At 45.4% G+C, this 18,214-nt stretch overlaps 1 protein-coding gene across 1 annotated transcript in view; it reads right to left on the bottom strand.

The window, feature by feature from the left end:
- The window catches only part of GPAA1 (glycosylphosphatidylinositol anchor attachment 1), a 68,773-nt gene extending 60,846 nt beyond the window's left edge, over window positions 1–7,927 (bottom strand). Inside the window, exon 1 of the mRNA XM_053715973.1 lies at window positions 7,884–7,927. The gene's annotated coding sequence lies outside the window, so the exon portion shown is untranslated. The remainder of the gene's footprint in view (window positions 1–7,883) is intronic.
- Between the last annotated feature and the right edge of the window lie 10,287 nt (window positions 7,928–18,214).

Genomic DNA, 18,214 nt, shown 5'->3' with positions numbered 1-18,214 from the left:
TTTGTGTCCTAATCCTAAAGAATTCTTTGAGAGTTCTTTACAACCTTTGGTTGTGGCAAGAGCTTTATAATTCTATATCGAGGTTATTAGGTTTTCAGAAGACTTATGGGGGCCCATTTATCAAGCTCTGGATGGAGCTTGAGGGCCCGTGTTTCTGGCGAGCCATAGCTGTTTATATTTTATCCCTCCCTCTCTAGTGACTCTTCTGTGGACTTCCACATCTTGGGTATTTTCCATCCAATACGTCACTAGCTCATGGACTCTTGCCAGTTACATGACAGAATACATAATTTATGTAAGAACTTACCTGATAAATTAATTTCTCACATATTGGCAAGAGTCCATGAGGCCTACCCTTTCTATGGTGGTTATGGTTTTTTTGTATAAAAGCACAATTATATTTCCAGTTCCTCTTTTTGTATGCTTTTTTACTCCTTTTTTGTTATCACCTCACTACTTGGCTATTCGTTAAACCGAGTTGTGGGTGTGGTGGGAGGTGTATTTATAGGCATTTGAGAAACTCCGCCCCCTCCTGGTAGGAATGTACATCCCATACGTCACAAGCTCATGGACTCTTGCCAATATGAAAGAAATGAATTTATCAGGTAAGTTATTACATAAATTATGTTTTTTTGCTGGCAGACTTTTTCCAGTCTCTTTCTAAGACAACACTTGGTTTTTCAAACTTTTAATTTGTATTCAACATTATTTTTATTTGAAGCCCAATACATTTTAAGTTTTCTATGTTATCACCATAATGCTTCTAAATATAAAATATTCTTAAATAAACAAAGGAGACTCCCTGATTGGCTCTTACAGACAACTGACCATGTGGGTAACTTATTACAGAATATCTACACAAAGTATCACCCCTACAACAAATCAAGTGAGGTTGATCCCACTATATTTTATAGATATCTGCAGAACACAACCATACACCTGCAAACACCCTACACCCATGTCCTGTACCCATCTATATCATTACACTGAGCTAGTGTCCCTGGTCAGCAAATCAATGCAGGTTTTGTTAACAAAGTGCTGTGTAAATGATTCTAAAACATGTACTTTGTATGCAGATCTTTGGCAAATTGCTAAACTGCTGATATATATACATATTTATTTTTACATTTGTGTTACTGTTTCTTTTAAACTCTGCACAAGGTCTTTTTTTTTTTTTTTGAGTGTTTGAAACCCTTTGCAAGGTAATGAATGTGAAAGGGTAAATGAAATGATTGTGTCCTGTGCTGATTGTGGTAGAAGCGGTTGTATAGGGGGAAGAATGTGTAGCAATGACTACAGCAGACATATGGCAGATGAGGGGGGCAGCAATAAGGGATGGGTCTTTAAATATCCCATGTGGAGGGTAATGAAGGGAGAGGCCTTTTAGAATGATCTGTGTGGCAGTGACTAAGAAGCTGAGGATATAATCAGTGATACCCTCAATAAAGCATAAGAATAGGAGAGAACATTTATTTGAGTCCTTTTGTGCATGTGATACTATAGGGTACATAAATAGTAACGAATGTCAGTAAACAGACTGTGGCTGTAACACACAAGCACTGCACATGAGGTCCCTGGGGGTATAACCTGTGGTTTGCTGACAATGAAGTAACGCATAAATAAATAACTAACATAAAGCTTTTGCATTGCAGTACATTGTGCTATTCCTTAATATCCCTGTTTTCTGTGTCCTTCCTTCCCATTAGAGGGTACTGGGTGCAGAATGCATCTTATGGTCAGTATCCTGTATATATGACTGACTCCTCTCTGTATATTACAGCAGTTTACTGAGCATAGCACAGGTTTAGCATATGCTAAGTGACAATGACATTTGTGCAAGCTCTATGGTTTACATAGTATTATAGGTGGCAGAGTGTATAGTGAGGACCTGGACTCACACAATATGCACAAGCAAACTCACTCATTAAACTCACACATACGGACACTTAATGACACATATACACACACTGTTACACAATCACACACTATGCCCAAACAAACGCATTCATAAAAGTTACGGATACGGACACTCAGTAACACATAAACACACCGTATGCACAAGCAAACTCAATCAACCAAAGTTATACATACACACACCCAGTGACACACGCATGAAAAACTTCACCCAGACACGCAAGCATCACGCACACAGGGGCATGCACATCGTGACCCAGACACGCACAAGCACATCGCGACCCAGACACGCACAGGGGCAAGCACATCGCGACCCAGACACGCACAGGGGCAAGCACATCGCGACCCAGACACGCACAGGGGCAAGCACATCGCGACCCAGACACGCACAGGGGCAAGCACATCGCGACCCAGACACGCACAGGGGCAAGCACATCGCGACCCAGACACGCACAGGGGCAAGCACATCGCGACCCAGACACGCACAGGGGCAAGCACATCGCGACCCAGACACGCACAGGGGCACGCACATACACAGTGTAACACACACTCAGATAGTGTGACCCAAGCACACACTGTAACACACTCAGATAGTGTGACCCAAGCACACACTGTAACACACTCAGATAGTGTGACCCAAGCACACACTGTAACACACTCAGATAGTGTGACCCAAGCACACACTGTAACACACTCAGATAGTGTGACCCAAGCACGCACTGTAACACACTCAGATAGTGTGACCCAAGCACGCACTGTAACACACTCAGATAGTGTGACCCAAGCACGCACTGTAACACACTCAGATAGTGTGACCCAAGCACGCACTGTAACACACTCAGATAGTGTGACCCAAGCACGCACTGTAACACACTCAGATAGTGTGACCCAAGCACGCACTGTAACACACTCAGATAGTGTGACCCAAGCACGCACTGTAACACACTCAGATAGTGTGACCCAAGCACGCACTGTAACACACTCAGATAGTGTGACCCAAGCACGCACTGTAACACACTCAGATAGTGTGACCCAAGCACGCACTGTAACACACTCAGATAGTGTGACCCAAGCACGCACTGTAACACACTCAGATAGTGTGACCCAAGCACGCACTGTAACACACTCAGATAGTGTGACCCAAGCACGCACTGTAACACACTCAGATAGTGTGACCCAAGCACGCACTGTAACACACTCAGATAGTGTGACCCAAGCACGCACTGTAACACACTCAGATAGTGTGACCCAAGCACGCACTGTAACACACTCAGATAGTGTGACCCAAGCACGCACTGTAACACACTCAGATAGTGTGACCCAAGCACGCACTGTAACACACTCAGATAGTGTGACCCAAGCACGCACTGTAACACACTCAGATAGTGTGACACAAGCACGCACTGTAACACACGCATAGTGTGACACAAGCACGCACTGTAACACACGCATAGTATGACACAAGCACGCACTGTAACACACGCATAGTGTGACACAAGCACGCACTGTAACACACGCATAGTGTGACACAAGCACGCACTGTAACACACGCATAGTGTGACACAAGCACGCACTGTAACACACGCATAGTGTGACACAAGCACGCACTGTAACACACGCATAGTGTGACACAAGCACGCACTGTAACACACGCATAGTGTGACACAAGCACGCACTGTAACACACGCATAGTGTGACACAAGCACGCACTGTAACACACGCATAGTGTGACACAAGCACGCACTGTAACACACGCATAGTGTGACACAAGCACGCACTGTAACACACGCATAGTGTGACACAAGCACACACTGTAACACACACACATAGTGTGACAAGCACGCACTGTAACACACACACATAGTGTGACACAAGCACGCACTGTAACACACACACATAGTGTGACACAAGCACGCACTGTAACACACACACATAGTGTGACACAAGCACGCACTGTAACACACACACACATAGTGTGACACAAGCACGCACTGTAACACACACACACATAGTGTGACACAAGCACGCACTGTAACACACACACACATAGTGTGACACAAGCACGCACTGTAACACACACACACATAGTGTGACACAAGCACGCACTGTAACACACACACATAGTGTGACACAAGCACGCACTGTAACACACACACATAGTGTGACACAAGCACGCACTGTAACACACACACATAGTGTGACACAAGCACGCACTGTAACACACACACACATAGTGTGACACAAGCAAGCACTGTAACACACACATAGTGTGACACAAGCAAGCACTGTAACACTCATATAGTGTGACACAAGCAAGCACTGTAACACTCACATAGTGTGACACAAGCACACACTGTAACACTCACATAGTGTGACACAAGCACGCACTGTAACACACACATAGTGTGACACAAGCACGCACTGTAACACACACATAGTGTGACACAAGCACGCACTGTAACACACACATAGTGTGACACAAGCACGCACTGTAACACTCACATAGTGTGACACAAACACGCACTGTAACACTCACATAGTGTGACACAAGCACGCACTGTAACACACACATAGTGTGACACAAGCACACACTGTAACACTCACATAGTGTGACACAAGCACACACTGTAACACTCACATAGTGTGACACAAGCACACACTGTAACACACACTCACATAGTGTGACACAAGCACACACTGTAGCACACACTCACATAGTGTGACACAAACACATACTCACATAGTGTGACACAAGCACACACTGTAACACACACATAGTGTGACACAAGCACACACTGTAACACTCACATAGTGTGACACAAACACACTGTAACACTCACATAGTGTGACACAAACACACTGTAACACTCACATAGTGTGACACAAGCACACACTGTAACACTCACATAGTGTGACACAAACACATACTCACATAGTGTGACACAAGCACACACTGTAACACACACATAGTGTGACACAAGCACACACTGTAACACTCACATAGTGTGACACAAGCACGCACTGTAACACTCACATAGTGTGACACAAGCACGCACTGTAACACACACATAGTGTGACACAAGCACACACTGTAACACACTCACATAGTGTGACACAAGCACACACTGTAACACACACTGACCTAGTGTGACACAAGCACACACTGTAACACTCACATAGTGTGACACAAGCACACACTAACACTCACATAGTGTGACACAAGCACACACTGTAACACTCACATAGTAGGACACAAGCACACACTGTAACACACACTCACATAGTAGGACACAAGCACACACTGTAACACTCCCATAGTGTGACACAAGCACACACTGTAACACTCCCATAGTGTGACACAAGCACACACTGTAACACTCCCATAGTGTGACACAAGCACACACTGTAACACTCCCATAGTGTGACACAAGCACACACTGTAACACTCCCATAGTGTGACACAAGCACACACTGTAACACTCCCATAGTGTGACACAAGCACACACTGTAACACTCCCATAGTGTGACACAAGCACACACTGTAACACTCCCATAGTGTGACACAAGCACACACTGTAACACTCCCATAGTGTGACACAAGCACACACTGTAACACTCCCATAGTGTGACACAAGCACACACTGTAACACTCCCATAGTGTGACACAAGCACACACTGTAACACTCCCATAGTGTGACACAAGCACACACTGTAACACTCCCATAGTGTGACACAAGCACACACTGTAACACTCCCATAGTGTGACACAAGCACACACTGTAACACTCCCATAGTGTGACACAAGCACACACTGTAACACTCCCATAGTGTGACACAAGCACACACTGTAACACTCCCATAGTGTGACACAAGCACACACTGTAACACTCCCATAGTGTGACACAAGCACACACTGTAACACTCCCATAGTGTGACACAAGCACACACTGTAACACTCCCATAGTGTGACACAAGCACACACTGTAACACTCCCATAGTGTGACACAAGCACACACTGTAACACTCCCATAGTGTGACACAAGCACACACTGTAACACTCCCATAGTGTGACACAAGCACACACTGTAACACTCACATAGTGTGACACAAGCACACACTGTAACACTCACATAGTGTGACACAAGCACACACTGTAACACTCACATAGTGTGACACAAGCACACAATGTAACACACTCACATAATAGGACACAAGCACACACTGTAACTCACACAGTGTGACACAAGCACGCACTGTAACACTCACATAGTGTGACACAAGCACACACTGTAACACTCACATAGTGTGACACAAGCACACACTGTAACACTCCCATAGTGTGACACAAGCACACACTGTAACACTCCCATAGTGTGACACAAGCACACACTGTAACACTCCCATAGTGTGACACAAGCACACACTGTAACACTCCCATAGTGTGACACAAGCACACACTGTAACACTCCCATAGTGTGACACAAGCACACACTGTAACACTCACATAGTGTGACACAAGCACACACTGTAACACTCACATAGTGTGACACAAGCACACACTGTAACACACTCACATAATAGGACACAAGCACACACTGTAACTCACACAGTGTGACACAAGCACGCACTGTAACACTCACATAGTGTGACACAAGCACACACTGTAACACTCACATAGTGTGACACAAGCACACACTGTAACACTCACATAGTGTGACACAAGCACACACTGTAACACTCACATAGTGTGACACAAGCACACACTGTAACACTCACATAGTGTGACACAAGCACACACTGTAACACTCCCATAGTGTGACACAAGCACACACTGTAACACTCACATAGTGTGACACAAGCACACACTGTAACACTCCCATAGTGTGACACAAGCACACACTGTAACACTCCCATAGTGTGACACAAGCACACACTGTAACACTCACATAGTGTGACACAAGCACACACTGTAACACTCCCATAGTGTGACACAAGCACACACTGTAACACTCACATAGTAGGACACAAGCACACACTGTAACACTCCCATAGTGTGACACAAGCACACACTGTAACACTCACATAGTGTGACACAAGCACACACTGTAACACGCACACACTGTAACACTCCCATAGTGTGACACAAGCACACACTGTAACACGCACACACTGTAACACTCCCATAGTGTGACACAAGCACACACTGTAACACGCACACACTGTAACACTCCCATAGTGTGACACAAGCACACACTGTAACACGCACACACTGTAACACTCCCATAGTGTGACACAAGCACACACTGTAACACGCACACACTGTAACACTCACATAGTGTGACACAAGCACACACTGTAACACTCACACAGTGTGACACAAGCACACACTGTAACACTCACATAGTGTGACACAAGCACACACTGTAACACTCACATAGTGTGACACAAGCACACACTGTAACACTCACATAGTGTGACACAAGCACACACTGTAACACGCACACACTGTAACACTCCCATAGTGTGACACAAGCACACACTGTAACACGCACACACTGTAACACTCCCATAGTGTGACACAAGCACACACTGTAACACGCACACACTGTAACACTCACATAGTGTGACACAAGCACACACTGTAACACTCACACAGTGTGACACAAGCACACACTGTAACACTCACATAGTGTGACACAAGCACACACTGTAACACTCACATAGTGTGACACAAGCACACACTGTAACACTCACATAGTGTGACACAAGCACACACTGTAACACTCACATAGTGTGACACAAGCACACACTGTAACACTCACACAGTGTGACACAAGCACACACTGTAACACTCACACAGTGTGACACAAGCACACACTGTAACACTCACATAGTGTGACACAAGCACGCACTGTAACACACACATAGTGTGACACAAGCACACACTGTAACACACACACAAAGCTCACCTCCTCCTCCTGTCACTGCACACAGGCAGACAGACACTTCCGGATCACAGAGACTACAGGTATCAGAGCGTCCGCATTGTCATAGAGAGGAGAAGGGGAGAGAGCAAATGCTGCATACAGGAGATACGGTAGAGAGCGACATCTAGAGGCGGTTAGTTACAAACACAAGAGCAATATTAAAATCATGCAGGTTGGTACTCACGTGTCACCTTGCTGGCGGCAATGGCATAGGGCACAGCTAAGTGTACAACTGTACATACAGTGCATTTACCGGCCAAAGGGCAACACCAGCTCCGTGTAACATCCGCAGGCAGTAGGCTAATGCTAAAAATCTGCTTCTAATGTCTTCAGTATGAGCATGTGCAGCAGGAGCTTGCCACTCAGCTGGGATGGGCACCACTAACCTGTACAGCAGGAGCTTGCCACTCAGCTGGGATGGGCACCACTAACCTGTACAGCAGGAGCTTGCCACCCAGCTGGGATGGGCACCACTAACCTGTACAGCAGGAGCTTGCCACTCAGCTGGGATGGGCACCACTAACCTGTACAGCAGGAGCTTGGCACACAGCTGGTGATGGGCACCACTAACCTGTACAGCAGGAGCTTGGCACACAGCTAGTAATGGGCACCACTAACCTGTACAGCAGGAGCTTGCCACTCAGCTGGGATGGGCACCACTAACCTGTACAGCAGGAGCTTGCCACCCAGCTGGGATGGGCACCACTAACTTGTACAGCAGGAGCTTGCCACTCAGCTGGGATGGGCACCACTAACCTGTACAGCAGGAGCTTGCCACCCAGCTGGGATGGGCACCACTAACCTGTACAGCAGGAGCTTGCCACTCAGCTGGGATGGGCACCACTAACCTGTACAGCAGGAGCTTGGCACACAGCTGGGATGGGCACCACTGTACAGCAGGAGCTTGCCACCCAGCTGGGATGGGCACCACTAACCTGTACAGCAGGAGCTTGCCACTCAGCTGGGATGGGCACCACTAACCTGTACAGCAGGAGCTTGGCACACAGCTAGTAATGGGCACCACTAACCTGTACAGCAGGAGCTTGCCACTCAGCTGGGATGGGCACCACTAACCTGTACAGCAGGAGCTTGCCACTCAGCTGGGATGGGCACCACTAACCTGTACAGCAGGAGCTTGGCACACAGCTAGTAATGGGCACCACTAACCTGTACAGCAGGAGCTTGCCACTCAGCTGGGATGGGCACCACTAACCTGTACAGCAGGAGCTTGCCACTCAGCTGGGATGGGCACCACTAACCTGTACAGCAGGAGCTTGCCATTCAGCTGGGATGGGCACCACTAACCTGTACAGCAGCAGCTTGGCACACAGCTAGTAATGGGCACCACTAACCTGTACAGCAATAGCTTGCCACTCAGCTGGGATGGGCACCACTAACCTGTACAGCAGGAGCTTGCCACCCAGCTGGGATGGGCACCACTAACCTGTACAGCAGGAGCTTGGCACACAGCTGGTGATGGGCACCACTAACCTGTACAGCAGGAGCTTGGCACACAGCTAGTAATGGGCACCACTAACCTGTACAGCAGGAGCTTGCCACTGAGCTGGGATGGGCACCACTAACCTGTACAGCAGGAGCTTGCCACTCAGCTGGGATGGGCACCACTAACCTGTACAGCAGGAGCTTGCCACTCAGCTGGGATGGGCACCACTAACCTGTACAGCAGGAGCTTGCCACTCAGCTGGGATGGGCACCACTAACCTGTACAATAGGAGCTTGGCACACAGCTGGTGATGGGCACCACTAACCTGTACAGCAGGAGCTTGGCACACAGCTAGTAATGGGCACCACTAACCTGTACAGCAGGAGCTTGCCACTCAGCTAGGATGAACACCACTAACCTGTACAGCAGGAGCTTGGCAAACAGCTGGTGATGGGCACCACTAACCTGTACAGCAGCAGCTTGGCACACAGCTAGTAATGGGCACCACTAACCTGTACAGCAGGAGCTTGCCACTCAGCTGGGATGTGCACCACTAACCTGTACAGCAGGAGCTTGCCACTCAGCTGGGATGGGCACCACTAACCTGTACAGCAGGAGCTTGGCACACAGCTGGTGATGGGCACCACTAACCTGTACAGCAGGAGCTTGGCACACAGCTAGTAATGGGCACCACTAACCTGTACAGCAGGAGCTTGGCACACAGCTAGTAATGGGCACCACTAACCTGTACAGCAGGAGCTTGCCACTCAGCTGGGATGAACACCACTAACCTGTACAGCAGGAGCTTGGCACACAGCTGGTGATGGGCACCACTAACCTGCACAGCAGCAGCTTGGCACACAGCTAGTAATTGGCACCACTAACCTGTACAGCAGGAGCTTGCCACTGAGCTGGGATGGGCACCACTAACCTGTACAGCAGGAGCTTGCCACTCAGCTGGGATGGGCACCACTAACCTGTACAGCAGGAGCTTGCCACTCAGCTGGGATGGGCACCACTAACCTGTACAGCAGGAGCTTGCCACTCAGCTGGGATGGGCACCACTAACCTGTACAATAGGAGCTTGGCACACAGCTGGTGATGGGCACCACTAACCTGTACAGCAGGAGCTTGGCACACAGCTAGTAATGGGCACCACTAACCTGTACAGCAGGAGCTTGCCACTCAGCTAGGATGAACACCACTAACCTGTACAGCAGGAGCTTGGCAAACAGCTGGTGATGGGCACCACTAACCTGTACAGCAGCAGCTTGGCACACAGCTAGTAATGGGCACCACTAACCTGTACAGCAGGAGCTTGCCACTCAGCTGGGATGTGCACCACTAACCTGTACAGCAGGAGCTTGCCACTCAGCTGGGATGGGCACCACTAACCTGTACAGCAGGAGCTTGGCACACAGCTGGTGATGGGCACCACTAACCTGTACAGCAGGAGCTTGGCACACAGCTAGTAATGGGCACCACTAACCTGTACAGCAGGAGCTTGGCACACAGCTAGTAATGGGCACCACTAACCTGTACAGCAGGAGCTTGCCACTCAGCTGGGATGAACACCACTAACCTGTACAGCAGGAGCTTGGCACACAGCTGGTGATGGGCACCACTAACCTGCACAGCAGCAGCTTGGCACACAGCTAGTAATTGGCACCACTAACCTGTACAGCAGGAGCTTGCCACTCAGCTGGGATGGGCACCACTAACCTGTAAAGCAGGAGCTTAGCACACAGCTGGTGATGGGCACCACTAACCTGTACAGCAGGAGCTTGGCACACAGCTAGTAATGGGCACCACTAACCTGTACAGCAGGAGCTTGGCACACAGCTGGTGATGGGCACCACTAACCTGTACAGCAGGAGCTTGGCACACAGCTAATAATGGGCACCACTAACCTGTACAGCAGGAGCTTGGCACACAGCTAGTAATGGGCACCACTAACCTGTACAGCAGAAGCTTGGCACACAGCTGGTGATGGGCACCACTAACCTGTACAGCAGGAGCTTGGCACACAGCTAGTAATGGGCACAACTAACCTGTACAGCAGTAGCTTGGCACACAGCTAGTAATGGGCACCACTAACCTGTACAGCAGGAGCTTGGCACACAGCTAGTAATGGGCACCACTAACCTGTACAGCAGGAGCTTGGCACACAGCTGGTGATGGGCACCACTAACCTGTACAGCAGGAGCTTGGCACACAGCTGGTGATGGGCACCACTAACCTGTACAGCAGGAGCTCGGCACACAGCTAGTAATGGGCACCACTAACCTGTACAGCAGGAGCTTGGCACACAGCTGGTGATGGGCACCATTAACCTGTACAGCAGGAGCTTGGCACACAGCTGGTAATGGGCACCACTAACCTGTACAGCAGGAGCTTGGCACACAGCTAGTAATGGGCACCACTAACCTGTACAGCAGGAGCTTGGCACACAGCTGGTGATGGGCACCACTAACCTGTACAGCAAGAGCTTGGCACACAGCTAGTAATGGGCACCACTAACCTGTACAGCATCAGCTTGGCACACAGCTGATAATGGGCACCACTAACCTGTACAGCAGCAGCTTGGCACACAGCTAGTAATGGGCACCACTAACCTGTACAGCAGGAGCTTGCCACTCAGCTGGGATGGGCACCACTAACCTGTACAGCAGGAGCTTGCCACTCAGCTGGGATGGGCACCACTAACCTGTACAGCAGGAGCTTGCCACTCAGCAGGGATGGGCACCACTAACCTGTACAGAAGGAGCTTGGCACACAGCTGGTGATGGGCACCACTATCCTGTACAGCAGGAGCTTGGCACACAGCTAGTAATGGGCACCACTAACCTGTACAGCAGGAGCTTGGCACACAGCTAGTAATGGGCACCACTAACCTGTACAGCAGGAGCTTGGCACACAGCTGGTGATGGGCACCACTAACCTGTACAGCAGGAGCTTGGCACACAGCTAGTAATGGGCACCACTAACCTGTACAGCAGGAGCTTGGCACACAGCTGGTAATGGGCACCACTAACCTGTACAGCAGGAGCTTGGCACACAGCTAGTAATGGGCACCACTAACCTGTACAGCAGGAGCTTGGCACACAGCTGGTGATGGGCACCACTTACCTGTACAGCAGGAGCTTGGCACACAGCTAGTAATGGGCACCACTAACCTGTACAGCAGTAGCTTGGCACACAGCTAGTAATGGGCACCACTAACCTGTACAGCAGTGTCTCTGACGGCATCAGAATGAGGCTCCCATTTGTCAATATGTGTAACATATTGGTAATTTCAGAGAAAATTTTGCCCATAATACCTGAGAATTATGTTTTTTTTATTTACATATGACAACTATATATATATATATTAAAATAGACAACCCAAGGTACTGCTCTAGGCCAATTTTGGTATATTTCATGCCACTGTTTCGCCGCCAAATGTAATTGTATAAACAAAAAAAATCATTAACTTTTTTACAAGCTTTAGGTTTCTCACTGAAGTGAATTTCACACAACTACTGCAGTCATAAGACAAATGGTTGTAAACGTTTCTCTGGGAAAAGTGTGTTTAGCAACACACTTCTGAAACTACTGACAGTGAAGGGGTTAATCAGCTTGTAAGATTCATTTTTGCTGTAATGTAAGGATTACCCTCCTATATGACACCCCTTGATCCCTACCTGATCCCTCCCAAAGAGCTGTCTTCCCTACCTCCCTCACTGGTCACCACCATCTTGGGTACCGAGAAAAATTGTAGTGTAGGGATCCCTCTTACCCCTCATTGATCCCAACATAACAGCTCTCTTACCAACCCACTGTCCACCTGCCATGTTTGTTACAGGCAGCCAATCTGCCAGTAACAAATGATGATTTTTTTAAATTTTATTTTATATATATATATATATATATATTTATATTCTGTAGTTTAGGGATCACCCTCCCCATCCAAGCAATTACATTTTTCTGTAGTTAAGGGTCCCACCTTCCCTCCATTCTATAATTTTTTTAGTGTAGGGAGTGGGACCCTTCCCTCCCTCTCCCTTCCAAAGAAATTGCCATAGTGTAGGAACGCCACCCTTCTCCCTCCCCCATGCTGGGCTGGGCAACACAAACGTCTCACTCCTTTCCTCCCACAGGCTACAACCAAAGATTGTTACAGACCGTGTCACTTTATAATACTTGGTGATCTGGCTTCATATTGTCAATAAGCTCAATGAGTATAACTTTTGGTCAAGAAGACAACCAGGTCTACAGAAGAGGAACACTAGCTTCACATTTTAAGTCCTGACAATCATGAGGGTGTGTATAGCTCCATAAGTCACAATTTTATGAAATGATAAATCTCCCCACCCTCGAAACTTTTATTCTGGCCTACAGGAAGGTACCTTGAACGCTGGCGTATCCTTCCCTCTTCAGAAGCGGCTCCCCGCAGTGCTTCCAAAACACGTCTCAAGCAGCCTTACTAATCAGCGTCAGTGCTTGACTCAAAATTTGGCATCATCAAATAAAAAGTTCAATAGAAAACAAGGAGCACTTTGGCTGTTAAGATAAAATCAGTCTTTTATTGTATTCATGAGTTAAAACATAAACGGACAGCACATCCAAAAGTGCATCACAGTTTTAAAACACTGTACTCTTCTTTTCAGCTCAGTGTAGGCCTAGAGGCCATTAGTTTTTTTCTACAGATGGGAAGATTTGACACAGATTTGTGGGAGTACATCATAAGGGTTACCCAATTCCTGCTCACTCATGTTTTGAGGGAGTATATTGTCTCCAGAGATTGCTTCCTCCTAAGCCAACCTGTTCATGGGTTGGTGGGAGCTGTCCCACATCTTTGGGGATAGAAAATCATATAGATATGACAGACAAGAGATAGCCTTTTATAGGTATTACACTGATTTAATATTTATTTAGAGAGTGAACGAGCAGAAGGCAAAGGCATTTGTGCAGTGGACTTACAGAAACAAGTTTGGTATGAGTTTCACTTTTGAGTTTAACAAAATTAGGTACTGTAGGTGCACATATTAGTACCACAGTCTATAGAAAGCCCAATTCAGGCAACACTTTACTGCATGCAAAGAGTAGTCACCCAAAGAAGGTATTCTGAGTAGTAGCGTAGGGTCAATTCAGGCAACACTTTACTGCATGTAAAGAGTAGTCACCCAAAGAAGGTATTCTGAGTAGTAGCGTAGGGTCAATTTGGCTGAATTTAAATACTTTGATCAACATGCAGATGACTTAGCAGAAAGGTTAAAGGAGAGAGGGTACAATCTACCTTTGATACAAAAAATAAAGGGCCAGGTTTGTAGTTTATGGAGAGAAGACCTGTTGTCCAAATCAAGAACCGATACAGAGACAAAATTCAATGGAGTTACCTTTGTCACAACTTACAGTAAACAATTTGACAAAATTATCCGCAAACATTTTCAACTTCTGTCGTCTGATGATGGTCTGGCAGAAGTTGTAATATATGGTTGCAGATTTTCTTATAAGAAAGGTAGGACAATTGGCAATTTAGTTTCCCCCACAAAACTGCCTCTGGATATAGCTACAGAGTTCAAGGGTTACATTTTAAAGGGGTTTATAGATGTAACCACATTACCTGTAAAACATGTATATTCTTGGATTTAGGTAGAGGAATCTAAAGCACTGTGACTAATGAAAGGTTTGATCACGGGAGTGTTTGAATTGCAGGTGTGATGTCCTGTTTTATGCAGGAACTTATGCAGTGTTCTTAAATTAAGGGTTTGTTGCTCTTTTAATGAATAAAACAGGCAGTATGATTTGAACTACCTGTTAGATCACTGGTGAGACTTTTACTGATAGAAAACTTCGTAGATGCCAAATAGAAGCAAGGAATATTTGGGTAGAAACAATTGTTGCAATATAAGTAAGGAACATAAAGCAAATAGTTCTGAATAAATGATAAAGGTAATATGTATTTTGATAAACTTTGTGAAAGCGTCAGTAGTAGATTCTTGTTGTAGCAATGTTCAGATATGGCTTCACGCACTCACACACTCATTCATAAAATATATACATCACAGACAGACTATGGTAATAACCGGTAGATTCAGCAAGGTAATGCGGATGTTTCCCAGAGAGTGACAACGTAAGAACAGATCCTTTGTAAATGGATTAAATATTACCTTAAGTTTGAAGAGAGCGGTTTTACCTCTGTGACCGGTATACAGCTTCAGTGAGAGTGCGGCTTCCAGACGCTGCAAGTAGATCCGGTGCTCCTTGATTCAGTTTGTTTGTTAAATTAGAATTCCGGTAGAATGAGTAAATAACTTTGAAAGTAAAATGTACAACAAAAGATCCTAGCTTAATACTCCTGTTCAGAGAGAAAGAAATCAAAGCAAGTTAGGAATATTCAAAGTAGAATCACAGCAATATGGATGCGGTCAAATAAGCTGCAAAGAGAAAACAATTTTCAGGCAAGGAATGATGGTTCAGGTGTGCCTGATATAGGGTGGAGGAAAGGTAGGCGGGATATACCTTAAAGGTATATCACACACTCCCCCCACTAAGGGGTCCCCCAATTGACGAGAGGGATGGCTTCAAAGGATACCTGCGATGAAAAGATCTAATTAAACGGGGAGCAGAAATGTCAGTGCTACGATGCCAAGAATTGTCCTCAGGACCAAAACCTTTCCATTTTAATAAGTACTCTAAGTGATGATTCTTGATCCTAGAATCTAGAATATGTTCCACCTCAAATTCATCGTGGTCATCTATTTGTAACGCAGTTGGAGTCTGAAGACTGGATTGTACGGTAGAAGTATAAGGTTTAATCAGAGATACATGTATAGTGGGATGAATCCTATAAGCTGCAGGAAGAGTTAAACATACTGTCATAGGGTTCAAAATTTTATTGATTACAAAAGGTCCAATGTATTGGTTTGCCAATTTCTTAGAGGGTACATGAAGTTTTAGATTCTTTACAGATAGTAATACTTTGTCACCCACTTTATAGACTGGACTGGGTCTGTGACGTTTATCATAATAAGCTTTTTGGTAATTCTTTGCGTCAGATAAATGTTTTTTGACTAGGGCTAGTCTTGCTTCTAGTTGTAAAGAATAGTCTTTAGCAGCTGGTGAGTTTACATCAGTTTTAGATAAAGTCAAAGTTGTTGGATGATAGCCATAGGTTACATAGAACGGTGTCATTTTTGTTGAAGATGATACTGAATTGTTGTAAGAGAATTCCGCCATTGATAAATAATCTATCCAATCATCTTGCAAATGGGAAATGTAACAACGAAGATATTGTTCTAATGTTTGGTTTAGTTTCTCAGTCATCCCATTGGTTTGGGGATGGAAAGCTGTTGAGTATCTTGGTGTAATTTTTAATAATTTGCATAATGATCTCCAAAAAGATGAGGTGAATTGTGTACCTCTATCTGTTATAATATCAGTGGGTAGTCCATGAAGTTTTACTATGTGGTTGAGAAAAACATTAGCTGTAGTAAAAGCGGAAGGTAACCTTTTTAGAGGTTTGTTAGATGATCTATTACAACTAATATAGTGTTAAAGTTCCTTGATTTTGGTAGCTCTACAATAAAGTCCATCAAGATCATGGACCAGGGTTTATCCGGAACTGGCAATGGGGTCAACAATCCGATGGGCCCTTTATGATCTATTTTATTTCTAGCACAAATGTCGCAGGAATTGACATAATCTTGAATGGTTTGATTCATTTGGGGACACCAAAAGTTTCTTCTTGTTTTTTCAATGGTTTTTTGTATTCCGGTATGACCGGATAAAGGTTCGTCATGAGTGTGTTTCAATATTTGTTTTCTTAATGAACTGGGTATATACAATTGATTTTTATGGTTTATCAAACCAGTATTTAAGTTTTTGTGACAGGATTTAGGTGTATTGGTGTCTTTTTCTTGTGCCATTTTAATCTCTTCCTCTAGAGGTGTTAGGGCTCCAATAAATTTTTCGATTGGTACTATTGGAGTCATGGTCTCTTGAGGTGTCATTTCCTGTACTCTGGATAATGCATCAGCCTTGGTATTCAGACTTCCTGGTCGGTAAGTGATCAAGAAATTGAACCTATCTAAGAATAAAGACCATCTTACTTGTCTGGAAGTTAGAGTTTTACTTTTCTTCAAATATTCCAGATTCTTATGATCTGTGAAGATTTTAAATGGGTTTTTGTGTACCTTCCAGTAAGTGCCTCCATTGTTCGAGGGATACTTTGATAGCAAGGAGTTCTTTATCTCCTATACTATAATTATTTTCTGCAGGTGTGAATCTTCTTGAATAATAAGCTACAGGAAATAATTCTGATTTGTTATCTACTTGTTGAGATAGAACTGCTCCTATACCTGAACTTGAGGCATCTACCTCTAACACATATTGCAGCTCAGGATCTGGCATGTGTAATATGGGGGCTTTGGAAAATTGCCCCTTTAAGTAGTCAAAAGCTAATTGGGCCTGTTCGGTCCATTTATATCTTTGTTTCTTACTAGTCAACTGAGTTAAGGGCTTTACTATCTCAGAAAAGTTTTTTATAAACTTTCGATAGTAATTGGCAAAGCCAATAAAACGTTGTAATGCACGAACTGATTTTGGTGTAGGCCATTCTAGTACAGATGAAACTTTATCTGGATCCATTTGGATCCTATTAGGAGTTATTATGTATCCCAGGAATTTGATTTTGTTAACATGAAATAAACACTTTTCATGTTTGGCATATAACTTGTGTTCCTTCAATCGCATTAAGACCCAACGTACATGTCTTTCGTGTTCCTGTTCTGTTTTGGAATAAATTAGAATGTCATCTAAATACACTATAACACAAATATCCATTAAATCTCGGAAGATTTCATTAATAAAGTGTTGGAAAGTGGCT

The sequence above is a fragment of the Bombina bombina genome, chromosome 5, assembly GCF_027579735.1.
Source record: "Bombina bombina isolate aBomBom1 chromosome 5, aBomBom1.pri, whole genome shotgun sequence".
Lineage (NCBI taxonomy): Eukaryota > Metazoa > Chordata > Amphibia > Anura > Bombinatoridae > Bombina > Bombina bombina.
Note: the sequence above shows the minus strand (reverse complement) of the source record. Positions and strands in the feature narration are given on the sequence as shown.